Below are 15467 nucleotides of genomic sequence, written 5' to 3'. Positions count from 1 at the left end.
CATTTTGCTGTTGCAGACGCTACAAGTACCGCCGCCGCTGTAATACAATCCAATATGACTCAATGTGATAATGCATCGTGATTGTTGTTTGTCAAAGCATTCAATAGCACAGAGGTGAAGAGTTATCACTGTTAATTTCAATGCTGATATGAGATTTGACCTCACTAGTTTGCTTTTTCCACCAAAAACTCTTCACTTTGTGTTTTATTAGTGGTGGAGAGAAAGGCTTCAGTTTATTGGTGTGGGAATCACCCTGTTGGTCTTTAACAACTAGATCAAGGTCAGCATTGGCAGTACTGTCCAGCCCGCTTGCTCCCCTGGGAAATGTATGGGGTTAGGGTAGGTGCTATACCCGTAATTATATAGCAACTACTGATGTGCCGTGAAGGTGAAAAGTGCCCTGTGAAATGTGCTCGTTTAGGTGAGAGGGCAGTTGTTGCAGAAGAATGGAACACTTTCTTATTTCAGGTACTCGGTATTACCTGCACACAGTCCCAAGTCAGAGTCAGCAGGGATTTGGTGTGAAGCTCCCTCTATACTGCCCCACAGAACAATCTTTTTGTACAGGCAAAATCCCCTAATGCATGTGAGGGGAGGTGGGGGGGTTCCCATTCTCGCTCAGAGACCCTCCCCACAGTCAAGTTTGTGACACCAGATTCACGAGTGTGAGGCTTGAACAGAATGACCAGTGAGACAAGTTTCTTCCGATAATTCACAACTGTTAGGTTTTATACTCCATACATTTCCCAGTTGGAAGGGATTCTGATCCTACACGCATCAATGTGATGCTTTATCCGCATTAGCCATCTTGTGACCTCATGGCACTAGCTGGCCAGCTTGATGCTGAGCGAGGGCAGTTTTGTTGTTTATCAGCTTCCACAAAGAACTGGGATGAGATTGTCCAAACTTATTTCACATTGGACTCTTGCATAAGAAAATGACAAATAGGAGCAGGAGTAGGCCATTCAGCCCCTCGCGCCTTCTCCACCAGTCAGTAAGATCATGGCTGATCTCTTGTGGCCTTAACTCCCCTTTCCTGTCTGCCCCCCATTACCCTCGACTCCCGTGTCAATCAAAAATCTGTCTAATTCGCCCTTGAATCTATTCAATGGCCCGGCCTACACCGCTCGCTGGGGGAGAGGACTCCAAACGCTAATGACCCTCCGGGAGGAGAAATCCCTCCTCATCTCCATCTTAAATTGGAGACCCTTTTTGTTGAAACTGTGCCCCCAGTTCCAGCTCCCTCACATGGAAGCCCACAGAGAAAAGTGCTTCAGTCCATATTTTCCTTCCAACTTGAAAGCCACCAATTAAAATTTTTATATGAATGAGCAAATTTTCTAAATCCCCAGTGACTGTCAGGACACCACATTAACGGTCAATGTGAGAAAGATCTTCATTGACTTTAACAATTTGGCCCTCTTGCTTGCATTTCATAGTTACCCATTAGCATGCTCTGTGTAATGTAAAACATTATAATGAGAATGGATCCTCCAGTGGTTCTTAGTTTTATTGTAACCTATCAATTTTACAGTACTGTAGTCATAAAAAATTATAAAATACTATAAATCAATCTTTCCATTGTGTGCAATGTTAGCATTATGGTAGCTTAAACTGTAGATGAGCTGATCCAGATTTTTCCTGTCTTGTATTTTATTCACTTGTTCTAGCTGCCCAGTTTGAACACTGTAACTATTCAAGTGCTACATTTTACATCGAATCACACACCATGTACAGCACAAAAACAGGCCATTCAATCCAAATGGTCTAGCCCAGGGTTTCCCAAACCCTGGGGTTCCGTATGATATATCAAAGGGTTCCACGGCAGTGTGGGCAGAGTGTAGGAGAAGGCCTGGCTAGTCCAGCTCGCAGCATTCAACTCATTCAGCTGATAAAGCTGCTAGTCCAATCAGAGGCTGATTTCTCCTTGCGTTGGCTGCTGATAGGCTCACTGGTGTAATTGGACGAGCAGGAAACAGTGGGAAAGTAAGTTTTCAAGGTGAGAGAGCGAGTGGGCCTCGGACCAAGGGATAGAATGGGCCTCAGATTGAGAGAATGAGCAGGCATTAAAGCAAAGGATAGCACAGGCCTTAGAGCAAGAGGGCATGGGCCTTGGAGCGAGGGTGAGAGTGGGCCTCACAATGAGAAGGTGAATGGGCCTTGGATCAAGAAGGTGAGCAGGTCTTGGAGTGAGGGATAGGGAGGACCATAGAACTAGAGCGTGAGTGGGCCTCAGAGTGAAAGGGTGAGCAAGCCTTGGAGCGAGTGGATGAGTGGGCATCGAAGTGAGTAGGTGAATTGGCCTCGGAGCAAGAGGGCGAGCGGGCCTTGGAGGGAGGGAGAGAGTGGGCTTCAGAGCGAAAGGGTGAGAAGGCATCGAAACAAGAGGGCGAGGAATAATGCGCGCTGCAGAGTGAGGGAGGGATCGGGCCTCAGAGCGACCGGGACAGCGGACCCCAAACTGCGAGGACAAGTGGCCTTGGAGCGAGAGGGAGAGTGGGTGTCGGAGCGGGAATGAGATCGAGAGTGGGCCTCAGAGTGAGAGGGTAAGCGGGCCTCAGACGAGAGGGTGAGTGGACCTTGGAGTGAGAGGGCGAGCAGGCCTCAGAGCAAGAGGGTTATGGGCCTCAGAGCAAGGAGAATGGGCCTTGGAGCAAGAAGGTGAGTGGACCTCGAAGCGAAAGGGAGAGCGGGCCTTGGAGCGAGGGAGAGAGTGGGCCTCAGAGTGAACGGGCGAGCAGGCCTTGGAGCGAGTGGGTGAGTGGGCTTCTGAGAAAATGAGTGGGCCTCGGAGCGAGGGATAGTGGCTGCCTCGGGGCAAGAGGGCAAGCGGGCCTCAGAGTGAGAGGGTGAGTGGGCCTTGGAGTGGGAGTGAGAGTGAGGTGAGGGGAAGAATAGGGTGAGGGGTGTGGTGGGGGAATGGGGCCCACCAGCATGTGAGAGAGAGGGAAGAGTGTGTATGTGTGAGAGAGAGAGAGAGAGAGAGAGGGAAAGAGTGTGTGTGTGTGAGAGAGAGGGAAAGAGCATGTGTGTGTGAGAGAGAGAGAGAGAGGGAAAGTGTGTGTGTGTGTGAGAGAGAGAGAGAGAGAGGGAAAGAGTGTGTGTGTTTGAGAGAGAGAGAGGGAAAGAGCGTGTGTGTGAGAGAGAGAGAGAGAGAGGGAAAGAGTGTGTGTGTTTGAGAGAGAGAGAGAGAGGGAAAGAGTGTGTGTGTGTGTGAGAGAGAGAGAGGGAAAGAGTGTGTGTGTTTGAGAGAGAGAGAGAGAGGGAAAGAGCGTGTGTGTGAGAGAGAGAGAGAGAGAGGGAAAGAGTGTGTGTGTGTGTGAGAGAGAGAGAGGGAAAGAGTGTGTGTGTTTGAGAGAGAGAGAGAGAGGGAAAGAGCGTGTGTGTGAGAGAGAGAGAGAGAGAGGGAAAGAGTGTGTGTGTTTGAGAGAGAAAGAGAGGGAAAGAGTGTGTGTGTGTGAGAGAGAGAGAGAGGGAAAGAGTGTGTGTGTGAGAGAGAGAGAGAGGGAAAGTGTGTGTGTGTCTGTATCTGATCTGAGAATCCAGCTGTCCAGCATCACTCCTAATGTTGAACAAATGTGTGAGAAAAAGAAGCAACATCACTCCCCCCATTAAAAATTACAAAAAGAAGATAAGACTTAAGTACTTTGTTGAATAAGAGAACATTTTAATTATAAGAAATGTATACATATAAGAAATAGAAAAGACTTGATAAATTTGTTTTTATATGTTTATACCCATTGCACAAAAACCATCAATTTTTTTGTGGTTTAACTTTCCAACATATTAAGGATGTTCTGTAAGGGTTCTGTCAATACTCCTGGGAGGTCAACAGGGTTCTGTGGCGTGAAATATTTGGGAAACACTGGTCTAGCCAGTGTTTATGCTCCACATGAGTCTCCACCAATAACAATTCATCTAATCAGTTGGATCCTGTAGATCCTCGTCACCAGTTTGTTGAGAGGTGGCCGAGTTGATGCTATTGATAGAGTTGGTCAGCAGACACTTCTTAGGTGGAAACTTTATATTTATTTACAAAGGTAAAAAACTACACACGTGCTTTCATTTCAAACTCTTTCTCTACATTACTAACCACAGAGCTAGCCCTCTCTACTCTCCTATTGGTTACTAAAGATCATGTGATCTTCCTTTAGAGGTATTACTCTTAAAGGTATATTACACATTAGATAAAACCATAATTACCACAAAACCGCATCAGTATTTATCTTATATAGGTTTCTCTCTCATGTTTTTATCTAGCTTCCCCTAAATGCATCTACACTACTCGTCTCAACTACTTTAGTGAGTTCCACGTACAGAGCACTCTCTGAATTAAAGAATTTTTTCCTGATTTCCCGATCAGATTTATTAATGACTATTCGGGGAGCTGGTCAGCGAGGTTGGCTAGATGGCAAGTGGTTCAGAATAACACCAACGGAATAGGTTCAAATCCTGTTCTGCCCAAGGTAGACTTGGGACCTGTCACTGACAGTGGAAGAAATGGCACAAAAACAGCTGAGGATGAAGCATCAGCAGCAAAGAACCTGCATTTAGCACAGATGACATCTTGGGCCAGAGTTTCTGAGCAGTGGCAATCACAGTCGGATTGCCATTCCGCTCCTTTTTCCTACCTTAGCCGATACCCACCTCCAACTTGGGCTGGGTGCGAAAAGTGCAGCCTGGGGGGTTCCTGAGGCCTTCAGTCGAGGGCAGCAGAGTTGGACGAAAGGAGGCCACGCCCCCATTTTACAGCACTAGCTGCCATAAAGCAGATAGGTTTAAAGGTCCCAGCCGCTTTGAGAATGGGGATGTGTGTAAGGTAAGCGGATCAGCTGGGGGTGGTCGAGTGGTTAGTGGAGGTGGGTGGGATGGGCCAGGGGAATCGGATGGTCAGTTGGGGTGTCGGGTGGTCAGTCGGAGGGGGGTGGGTCAGGTGGTCAGTGTTGGTTTGGGGTGTAGTCAGGAAGTGGTGGGATAGTCGGGGTGGTCAGGAGGGTAGTCGGGGGTGTGGGTGTAGTCAGGGGTGAAGGGTAGTCAGGGGGTGTGTGGGGGTTAGTCGGGGGCGGGGGACGGGAGAGTAGCTAGGGGTGTGTGGGGGAGGTCAGGAGGTGGGGACTGTGGGGGTGGTCAGGGTTTGGGAGGTAGTCAACGGGTTGGGGTAGTCGGGGGAGTCAGGAGGGTGGTGTGGGGGTGAGGGCTAGTCGGGGGGTGGGGAGCCTTAGTCGGGGGATTTAGTCAGGGTGGGGAGTATTTGGGGGTCTGAATGGTAGTTGGGGTGGTCAGGGAGCAGTCGGGGTGTAGTTGGGGGTGGGGTTTAGTCAGGGGATTGGGAGGGTTGTCAAGGGTTGGGGGGCAGTTGTTGTGGGGGGGGTGGTTAGTCAGGGAATGGGGGGGTAGTCAGGAATGTCAATACATTGCTAATTCGCATGCACATTTTTTACACCCGCTCCCCGCCAACCTCTCCTTGATGTCTGAAAGCGCTGACTCCTTGTTGGGATGCACTTCAACGAGAGTATGTAATCTCCTAGTAAAGCAAACAGATGATCGTGGAGCCAGATTTTAATTCTGTCTAAGTAAACGGGTTTCTGTTGGGTTGAAACTGGGCCTAATTCAGTGAGCATCAGTGGAATGTTCATTCATGGAGAGAATCACAGTCACTGTTGATCCTGGCTTTGTCCGACTGCCACATGTGCAATTCAAGCAGGAATTATTGGATGGTGTTGAGGAGCAGGAACTTTGGTTCATATTCCGTCTGCCCCTCCCTCAAAACCAAAGCAAATTATAAAAAGCTAAACACCAGGCCATCGGGGATCTGCTAACTCAGCACAGCCCAGTGATGGCATATGGGACCTCCCTGGTTTGTACTGATCCTCTGCTTACCGGCTGAACTCGCCAGGGGGTGGTTGAACTTTGAACGATAGCATAAAATGAATGGCATTTATTGTTCAGCCACCCATTGTATCCCTCTCTCAGTGTTGATTTCCACAAAGGAGGTTAATCTGTTATCATCCTGCTTACACAGCCTTCCAAAGTCAAAATTCTTACTGAGGGATCGTGGGAGCTCAGCCAGATTCTTTATCCGGTATGTCTTGTACCTATTTCTGTGACGGAGTTTGCCTGAGTTTGGTCTCACAAGTAATCTTTAGTGCAAATCTTCAACATATGTTAACACAGACGAGGGAGGTTTCAGGCAGCTTACAGAATGATATTAACTGGCACTCTTTCGGGAAAGCATAAAGAAAGGATTACATCCTGTGGAAACATGACAATCTAAAGCTTAATTCACTGAGATCAGGGCTTGGGCTTGCAATCCAAATATTAAAGAAAATAATTAAAAGATGAAAGAAGTTTTCAGCAAGGGATTGCGCAATTGCCAGGCTGGCGATCTCTTCATTTTCCCTTTATGAATTAAAGGATAAAACCAGTTAATTCTTATGATTTTTAAGTTTAGACAATTTGCCAGATATTTCTAACAAGCTGCGGTTTTATGCTGCCTTTACTATATTAAGGCATGCAGTGTGCCTAAGCATTGTATCCAAATCCTCCCCCACTTCTCCTAATCTCTGTACATTCCTCCAGCCTCACAATCCTCCGGGAACTCTGCAATTCTGATTTATTGCATATTCCTGATTTTAATCACGCCTCCTTTGGCGGCCATGTCTTCAGTTATCTAGGCCCTAAACTCTGAAACCGCCTCCCTAAATTTTTCCACAACTTTACCTCTCTCTCCTCCTGTAAGGCACCCAACTCTTTGACCCAGCGCTTGGCCGGGATAAGGGGTCGGCTATTTAGGACTGAGATGAGATGGAATTTCTTCTCTCAGAGAGTGTTGAATCTTTGGAGTTATCTACCTCAGAGGTCTGAGGAGGCTCAGACATTGAGTATATTCATGATAAAGATGGATAGATTTCTAGATATTAAAGATGTCAAGGGATATAGGGACAGTGCAGGGAAATGGCCAAGAGGTAGAAGATCAGCCAGGATCTAGTTGAATGGCGGAGCAGGCTTGAGGGGCTGAATGGCCTACTCCTACTCCTATTTCCTACCCTAATGTTACCTGTCCTAATATCTCTTTATGTGGCTTGGTGTTAGATGTTACTACATCAAAGTCATTATTTAAATACGAGTTATTGTTGTTGATAAGGTGTTCCTGTAGTGATGAGAGAGTCCTTAGTCCTTTTGGTTGGTCTGTATGGTCCTTATATTGGCAGAAGCAGGTTTTCTGAGCAGGGGTGGAATTTCAGACTTGGAGGCGTGTGTTTTTTTTAAACAGGATCCCTGCCCAGACACCTGGTTCAATGAAAGGTCACATGGGGAGCACTCCAGAGCACACCTGGATACAGGAAGGAAGCCTGAGCTGCTAGTTGGAGGGTACGGGTGGTGGTGAGGTACAGTCCGAAACCCAGCCAGGGTGGGTGCCTTTAGATGGAGAGTCCAATGGCAGGTGTGTCCCCTGATGAAGGGGGGAGGGGACGCACGTTCAATCGCAGAGAAGCAAATAGGTTAGGGCATCGGGAGGAAGCAGTCCTTCTCCTCCTGGCCCACGAACAGTGCTGCAAAAGCAATTATCTTTTCCCCTAAGTCACCCTTGCCTCTCTTGAATTGCTGTGTTTCCAGGTTCCCGGGAAACCTGGCTGGTCAGGGTTTAACCTGTAAAAACAGGTAAAATAAAAAAGACTCCTTTCTCATTATGATATTTAAGCCCACCACCCACCTCTTTGTCCTGCCTCCATTCAACCTGGAAATGGGTGGTTTGAGGGCAGGCTGGGGGTTGGCAATGAGATTTTAAATTTTTTTTACATCTCACCTGACCCCCCACCCACCCACTTTCAGGCCTTAAAATGACTCCCTCCATGTCTGGTAAATATTCTGAGCAATGTTCTGCTTTTGGACCACACAGCAGAAAAAAATGCTGCTGAAGCTGAAGCAGCTCTCAACTTGTGTGAAACTGTCGTAATTGTATTGGATTTCTATATTCACGTTCCATCCAACCCATCCTGAATGTCCAATATATCTCGCTGCCGTGCGGAATACCACAGCAGCTTTAGATATGAAGTCTGGATACATTGCAAATGGTTTATTATGAGGGTAGGCAGTAATAGGAACTTTTCTTGATAGACTAAACATGTTGTGATGGGACAGGGTGGTTAATCAGTACATTAAAAGCAGAATTTCCCAAGGGCTCTAAAGATTCCTGTCCTTTTAAAATACTTGACCAGTTAAGGAAGGCATCAGACACCACACCATAGTCCACAATATAAGTGTACTTTGCTTTGAGAAAGGGCAAACTATAAAGAGATGCCTCGGAGGTATGCTTATAGCGTACAAGTTAGGAAATGGAAGGAGAAAGTAAACTTGAAACAATACTTTCAGAACCTAGGCCAGCAGGACAATAGAACACCAGGCAGAGATCTCAAACTAACAACCCACGAGTGAGGATAGCGATTTGGAAAGGTGGTATTTTCATCGTAGAGTAATCATGTTTGCAAAGGACTGAAGCAGATGAAGCTGTGGATCTAGAAATTTTCAGCTCCAGTTTTTCAAATCAAATAAGGTTATGGTTTAAGCTCATACGGGAACATGGGGACCAGGCTTTCCAATCTTAATCTTTAATACAAAAATTCACATAGCTCTGAAAAATTAACTAGCTGACTGGGGGTGGTTTCGCTTGAAGAATGCCTGCCAGACTACCTGACTCCCTGCTTGTGAACTACAAACTCTATGGTCTTCACATTACTCTGTCAAGCTGTTTCGCAAATTAACCCTGTGTCCTGTCTTCAAACACCTTTCGCATCAACATCATTTCAGCTGATCACCACCTGTGTAATGAAATACTTCTTGGTGTCAGTCCTAAACTTGCCCTTTATGGCCTTGACCCGGTGCCCTATTGGCCTGCTATCCTGGGATATCCAAAAATGCTGTTTCAGTGTTAATTTCTCTACCTAATAACTAAGTCTCATACATTTATAATCTCTTCATGATTTTCAAAACTAAATACAAATACGTCATAGGTAATCAGGGATAATTTTAACCTCACATGCCACGTGGGGACAATCCTATGGGATTAGGTGAAATGCTGAATATACATTCTGCTCAATGCTCAAAATTGCGTAAGAAGTAAAACCAGCGTTCCACCTCCCCACCCACCTCCACTCCTCCCGCCATCCACTTTCCCAACAGGCAGGTTGAGTTAAAACTACTTCCAATGCTGGAAATCTGAAATAAAAACAGAAAATGCTGGAAAATCTCAGCAGGTCTGGCAGCATCTGTGGAGAGAGAAACAGAGTTAACGTTTTGGGTCTGTATGACTCTTCTTCAGAACTTTCCCGTGATTATGTATTTTTATTTTGTCTGGTATCTCTCTTAACATTTGATTTGCAGAGTATTTAAACAGCATAGGAATAGTTAGAGCGCTTGGGGAATTCTGCTCTGTATCTACTTATTGATCAATCTGTCTCTTCAAAATGTGTTCGGTCTATGAAGCAAACTTCCCCTTTACTGTCTACCTGTGTACCAAAACTATTCACAGTGCATCCAGACCTACATCAAAAGCTATTGAAGTATCATGGCACAACTGAGAGAGAGACTCACCTTTCACAGTAAGTGGGATGGAATGTGATTATTAAAATAAGATACAATTATGGCAGCCTTGGATAAGTTGAGAACTCCTCCAGTTTCTGCAGTTTTGCTGACTTCCTTCAGTTGCTTTATTTTCTAGTTCCTCGCAGGATTTCTCAATAGAGTTCTGAAACCAAGTGTCAATAGTTCACATTAACTGGAGTCCAGAACATTCCCCCACTCATCTTTGGAGCGCAGAACTGGGCTATTTCCTCTGTAATGAGAAAGGTTTATTCACGCTCGAAATGACGGCGTGGATACTCACTCTGGGCTGAATCTTACCCATGTCGGGCAGGCTGGGCGGGATTAGGCAAGGGGGGTGCGAAAGAGCGCAGCAATCTCCCTGAGGCAGCTCCGTGCCTCTGGGAGATTAAGCAGAGAATAAAAGTTTTTAGATAATAAAGTAAAAAATATTTCAACATGTCCCCTCATGTGACATGTTTGTGAAGTCACGAAAATTTATTTATTTATTTTGTACAAGCTTCAGGAAACCTGATCCCGCCCGTGAATGAGGTTTCCTGAAAAATGCGAAGGGCCTTTGGGCTCTTTGCCTGCCCCCCGCCAACAACTTTAGTTCCTTTTTTTAATGGCCTTAATAGGCTGTTGACAGTTCGGCGGCCGCACAGCCGCCTCCAGCGCCCACCCGCCAAACAAAACATGGAAACGACGCCCGATTGCATCGGGACGTACAGCTGACATCATCGCGCATCATTTTACGTGTCAGCATGTCGGGCCCGCCCTGGCACACCGACGGCAATATTCTGCCCTCTGTTACCCCACCTGACACTAGCACGTTCTGTAGAAATGACTTAATTGTTCTTTTGTGAGATAAGCAGCCAAAGGACCTCCTTCTGTGCTACAAGCCAGGAACAGTTTGTGGCAATTTGCAGTTAAGGGGCTTTGCTGAAGTCTGGATAAATCAGTTCAATATAATCTGTGTATATTACTAAATATTGTAACAAATTAGTGCAACTCTGGTTCTGGAAAAAGTGAACAGGAAATCCGAAATGCAGTCTCTACTAATTAATCTCTGTCCCCTCCAAGCTCAACTATCCTCCACCATCTGCAAACTTGAGCGCGTGAAAAACTGTGCTGCCTCCATGACAGCTCCTCCATCATTCCTGTCCTCAACGACCTCAACTTACCTTTCTGTGTCCCGACACCTCAAATTTAAAATTTTCATTATCATGCTTAGTCATGCCCTTGGCCCTCCCGATCATTATGATCTTCACCAGCTCTACAAACACTCTCCCCAGGCTGTCCATTCCTCAGACTCTGGTCTCTTGTGCATTGCCCCTGCAACACCCCATTTCTTCATCCAACCATTGGTGATCCATTTCCTAGCAGCATGCTTTGAAATTTCCTTCCTAAACCTCTCCACCTCCATTTTCACTTTTAAGACATTGAGCGGGACTTTCCAGTCCTAGGGCGATGAGCCATTCAAAAGCCTATTGATTCTGGCAGGACCGTAAAATCCCACCGGGATAAAATTCCACCTATTTTTATTTAAAACCCATCTCTTCGATCAAGCTTTTGTTTCCCTGACCCAAAGTCTCCTCTTTTTTTTTTGCATCTTAGTGCCCATATTTTCATTATAGCTCTCTGAGAAGGGCTTTGAAATTGTTTTTCCACATCAAGAATACAAACTGTTGTTATCTGACTGACAGAAGAGTGTAAAAATCACTCCGGGTAAATTGGGTGTATGTTATCACTCTCTCCTGGTAGGAACACATGTCTACCATATGGTCAGTCTCTCTCCCGAGCACAATTGAAGGTAGGAACTTGCTCCCTGGGTAATCTCCACTGTGAACCAAAGAACCTCAATCAGACAATATTCTAGGATACCAGGAGGTTTGATACTGCATTTGCTTGCTAGAAAATCAGCTTTCTAGTGCCTAGGATAACCTGACAATGCAGAGGTAGATAGATTCTTGTTAGGCAAGGGAATCAAAGGTTATCGGGAATGTGGAAATTGAAACACAGGAAGATCAGCCATGACCTTATTGAATGGCGGAGCAGGCTCGAGGGGCCGAATGGTCTACTTCTGTTCCTATTTCTTATGTTCTTATGTACTGAAGGGAATGACATTTTATTGGAGGCACACCCTTTATATTGGATCAGACTTGCTGCCAGTTTGGGTGCAGACTAAAGATCCTATTCACTATTTGGAGAAGAGCAGGGAATTCCCAATATCTTTGCCAACATTCTACCCTCAACTGAGTGGTACTGAGCAAATTGTTGGAGCTGCGGGCTGCCAAGTCCCCAGGTCCTGATGGATTTCATCAGAGGGTGTTAAAAGAAGTGACTAAGGATGTAGGTGATGTGTTGGTTTTAATTTTCTGAAATTCCCTACATTCAGGGAAGGTTCTGTTAGATTGGAAAATAGTGAATGCAACTCCTTTATACAAAAAGGGAAGGAGACAGGAAACGGGAAACTATAGGCCAGTTAGCTTAACATCTGTCATAGGGAAAATGTTAGAAGCTATTATTAAAGATGTTGTAGCAGAGGACTTAGAAAAATACAAGGTAATCAGGCAGAGTCAACATGGTTTTGTGAAAGGGAAATCATGTTTAACCAGCTTATTGGAGTTCTTTGGAAAAGTAACAAATGCTGTGGATAAAGAGGAACTGGTGGATGTGCTGTACTTAGAATTCCAGAAGGCATTTGATAACTTGCCACATCAAAGGTTATTATGAAAAACATATTGGCATGGATAGAAGATTGGCTAGCTAACAGGAATCAGAGGGTAGGCATCAAAGGATCTTTTTCTGGTTGCCAAGATGTAATGAGTCACATACCACAGGGATCAGTGCTGCGGCTTCAACTTTTTACAATTTATATAAGTGACTTGGATGAAGGGATCAAAGGTATAGTTGCTAAATTTCCTGCTGACACAAAGATAGGTGAGAAAGTAAGATGTGAAGAGGACATAAGGGAGCTACAAAGGGATATAGATAAGTTAAGTGAGTGGGCAAAGATCTGGCAAATGGAGTATAACGTAGGAAAATGTGACCTTGTCCATTTTGGCAGGAATAATAAAAACGAAGCATGTTATCTAAATGGTGAGAGATTGCAGAGCTCTGAGATGCAGAGGGATCTAGTTGTCCTAGTGCATAAATCACAAAAGGTTAGTATTTAGGTACAGCAAGTAATTAGGACATTTCATAGAGTGCTATTGTTTATTATGAGGGGAACTGAATACAAAAGTATGGAGGTTATGCTTCAGTTATGTAGGGCATTGGTGAGATCAAATCTTGGCATACTGTTTACAGTATAGGTCTCCTTATTTAAGGAAAGGTGTAAGTGCATTGGAAGCAGTTCAGAGAAGGTTTACCAGACTAATACCTGAAATGGGTGGGTCGTCTTATGAGGAAAGGTTGGATAGGCTAGGCTTGTATTCGCTGGAGTTTAGAAGTGTAAGAGGCAACTTGATTGAAATATATAAGATCCTGCGCTGTCTTGATAAGGTGGATGTTAGGGGAGGCGATGGCGTATTGTTGCTGGACTACTAATCCCAAAAGCCGGGGTAAAAACCCGGTTTCAAATCCCGCCACGGCAGATGGTGGAATTTGAATTTAATAAAAACTATGGAATTACAAGTCTAATGATGATCATGGAACCATTGTTGATTGTTGTAAAAACCCATCTGGTTCAAGTTATGTTCTTTAGGGAAGGAAATCTGTTGTCCGGTCTGGCCTACATATCTCCAGACCCACAACAATGTGGTTGACTCTGAAATGGCCTGGCAAGCCACTCAGTTCTAACAAACCGCTACAAAGTCACAAAAAAGGAATGAAACCGGACAGACCACCCGACATCAACCGAGGCACCAGAAACGACAATGGCAATCTCAGCCTTGTCGACCCTACAAGGTCTTCCTTACTAACATCTGGGCGCTAGTGCCAAAATTGGGAGAGCTGTCTCACAGACTAGTCAAGCCACAGCCTGACATAGTCATCCTCACGGGATCATACCTTACAGATAATGTCCCAGACTCCACCATCACCATCCCTGGGTATGTCCTATCCCACTGGCAGGACAGGCCAAGCAGAGGTGGTGGCACAGTGGTATACAGTCGGGAGGGAGTTGCCCTGAGAGTCCTCAACATCGACTCCAGACCCCATGAAGTCTCATGGCATCAGGTCAAACATGGGAAAGGAAACCTCCTGCTGATTACCATGTACCGCCCTTCCTCAGCTGCTGAATCATTGCTCCTCCATGTTGAACACCACTTGGAGGAGGCACTGAGGGTGGCAAGGACACAGAATGTACTCTGTGTGGGGGGCTTCAATGTCTATCACCAAGAGTGGCTCGGTAACTCTACTACTGACCGAACTAGCCAAGTCCTAAATGACATAGCTGTTAGACTGAACCTGGTGGTGAGGGAACCAACAAGAGGGAAAAACATACTTGACCTCATCCTCACCAACCTGCCTGCTACAGATGCAGCTGTCCATGAGAGTCCTGGAGGAGTGACCACCGCACAGTCGCTGTGGAGATGGAGTCCCGCCTTCACATTGAGGATACCTCCATCATGTTGTGTGGCACAACCACCTAAATGCTAAATGGGATAGATTTCAAACACACCTAGCAGCTCAAGATTGGTCATCCATGAGTCACTGTGGGCCATCAGCAGTAGCAGAAATGCACTCGAACACAATCTGTAACCTTATGGTCCGGCATATCCCCACTCTACCATTACCATCAAGCCAGGGGATCAACCCTGGTTCAATGAAGAGTGCAGGAGGACATGCCAGGAGCAACACCAGACATACCTAAAAATGAGGCGTCAACCTGGTGAAGCTATAACACAAGATTACTTGCGTGCCAAACAGCGTAAGCAGCAAGTGATAGACAGGGCTAAGCGACCCCACAACCAACAGATCAGATTTAAGCTCTGCAGTCCTGCCACATCCAGCCGTGAATGGTGGTGGACACTTAAACAACTCAGTGGAGGAGGAGACTCCACAAATATCCTGGTCCTCACTGCTGCAGGAGCCCAGCACAGCAGTGCAAAAGATAAGGCTGATGCATTTGTAACAATTGTCAGCCAGAAGTGCCAAGTGGATGATCCATCTCGGCCTCCTCCGGAGATCCCCAGCATCACAGATGCCAGTCTTCAGCAAATTCCATTCACTCCAAGTGATATCAAGAAACGGTTGAAGACACTGGATACTGCAAAGGCTATGGGCCCTGACAATATTCTGGCAATAGTACTGAAGATTTGTGCTCCAGAACTTGCTGCTCCCCTAGCCAAACTGTTACAGTACAGCTACAACACTGGCATCTACCCGGCAATGTGGAAAATTGCCCAGGTATGTCCTGTACACAAAAAGCAGGACAAATCCATCCCAGGCAATTACTGCCCCATCAGTCTTCTCTCGATCATCAGTAAAGTAATGGAAGGGATCATCAACAGTGCTATCAAGCAGCACTTGCTTAGTAATAACCTGCTCATTGACGTCCAGTTTGGGTTCTGCCAGGGCCACTCAGCTCCTGACCTCATTACAGCCTTGGTTCAAACATGGACAAAAGAGCTGAATTTCCGAGGTGAGGTGAGAGTGACTGCCCTTGACATCAAGGCAGCATTTGACCAAGTGTGGTATCAAGGAGCCCTAGCAAAATTGGAATCAATGGGAATTAGGGAGAAAACTCTCTGCTGGTTGGAGTCATACCTAGCACAAAGGTAGATGGTTGTGGTTGTTGGAGGTCAGTCATCTCAGCTCCAGGGCATCACTGCAGGAGTTCCTCAGGGTAGTGTCCTCAGCCCAACCGTCTTCAGCTGCTTCATCAATGACCTTCCATCCATCATAAGGTCAGAAGCGAGGATGTTCGCTGATGATTGCAC

Source organism: Cetorhinus maximus, chromosome 26, assembly GCF_964194155.1.
Source record: "Cetorhinus maximus chromosome 26, sCetMax3.hap1.1, whole genome shotgun sequence".
Lineage (NCBI taxonomy): Eukaryota > Metazoa > Chordata > Chondrichthyes > Lamniformes > Cetorhinidae > Cetorhinus > Cetorhinus maximus.
This window is presented reverse-complemented; position numbering follows the sequence as displayed.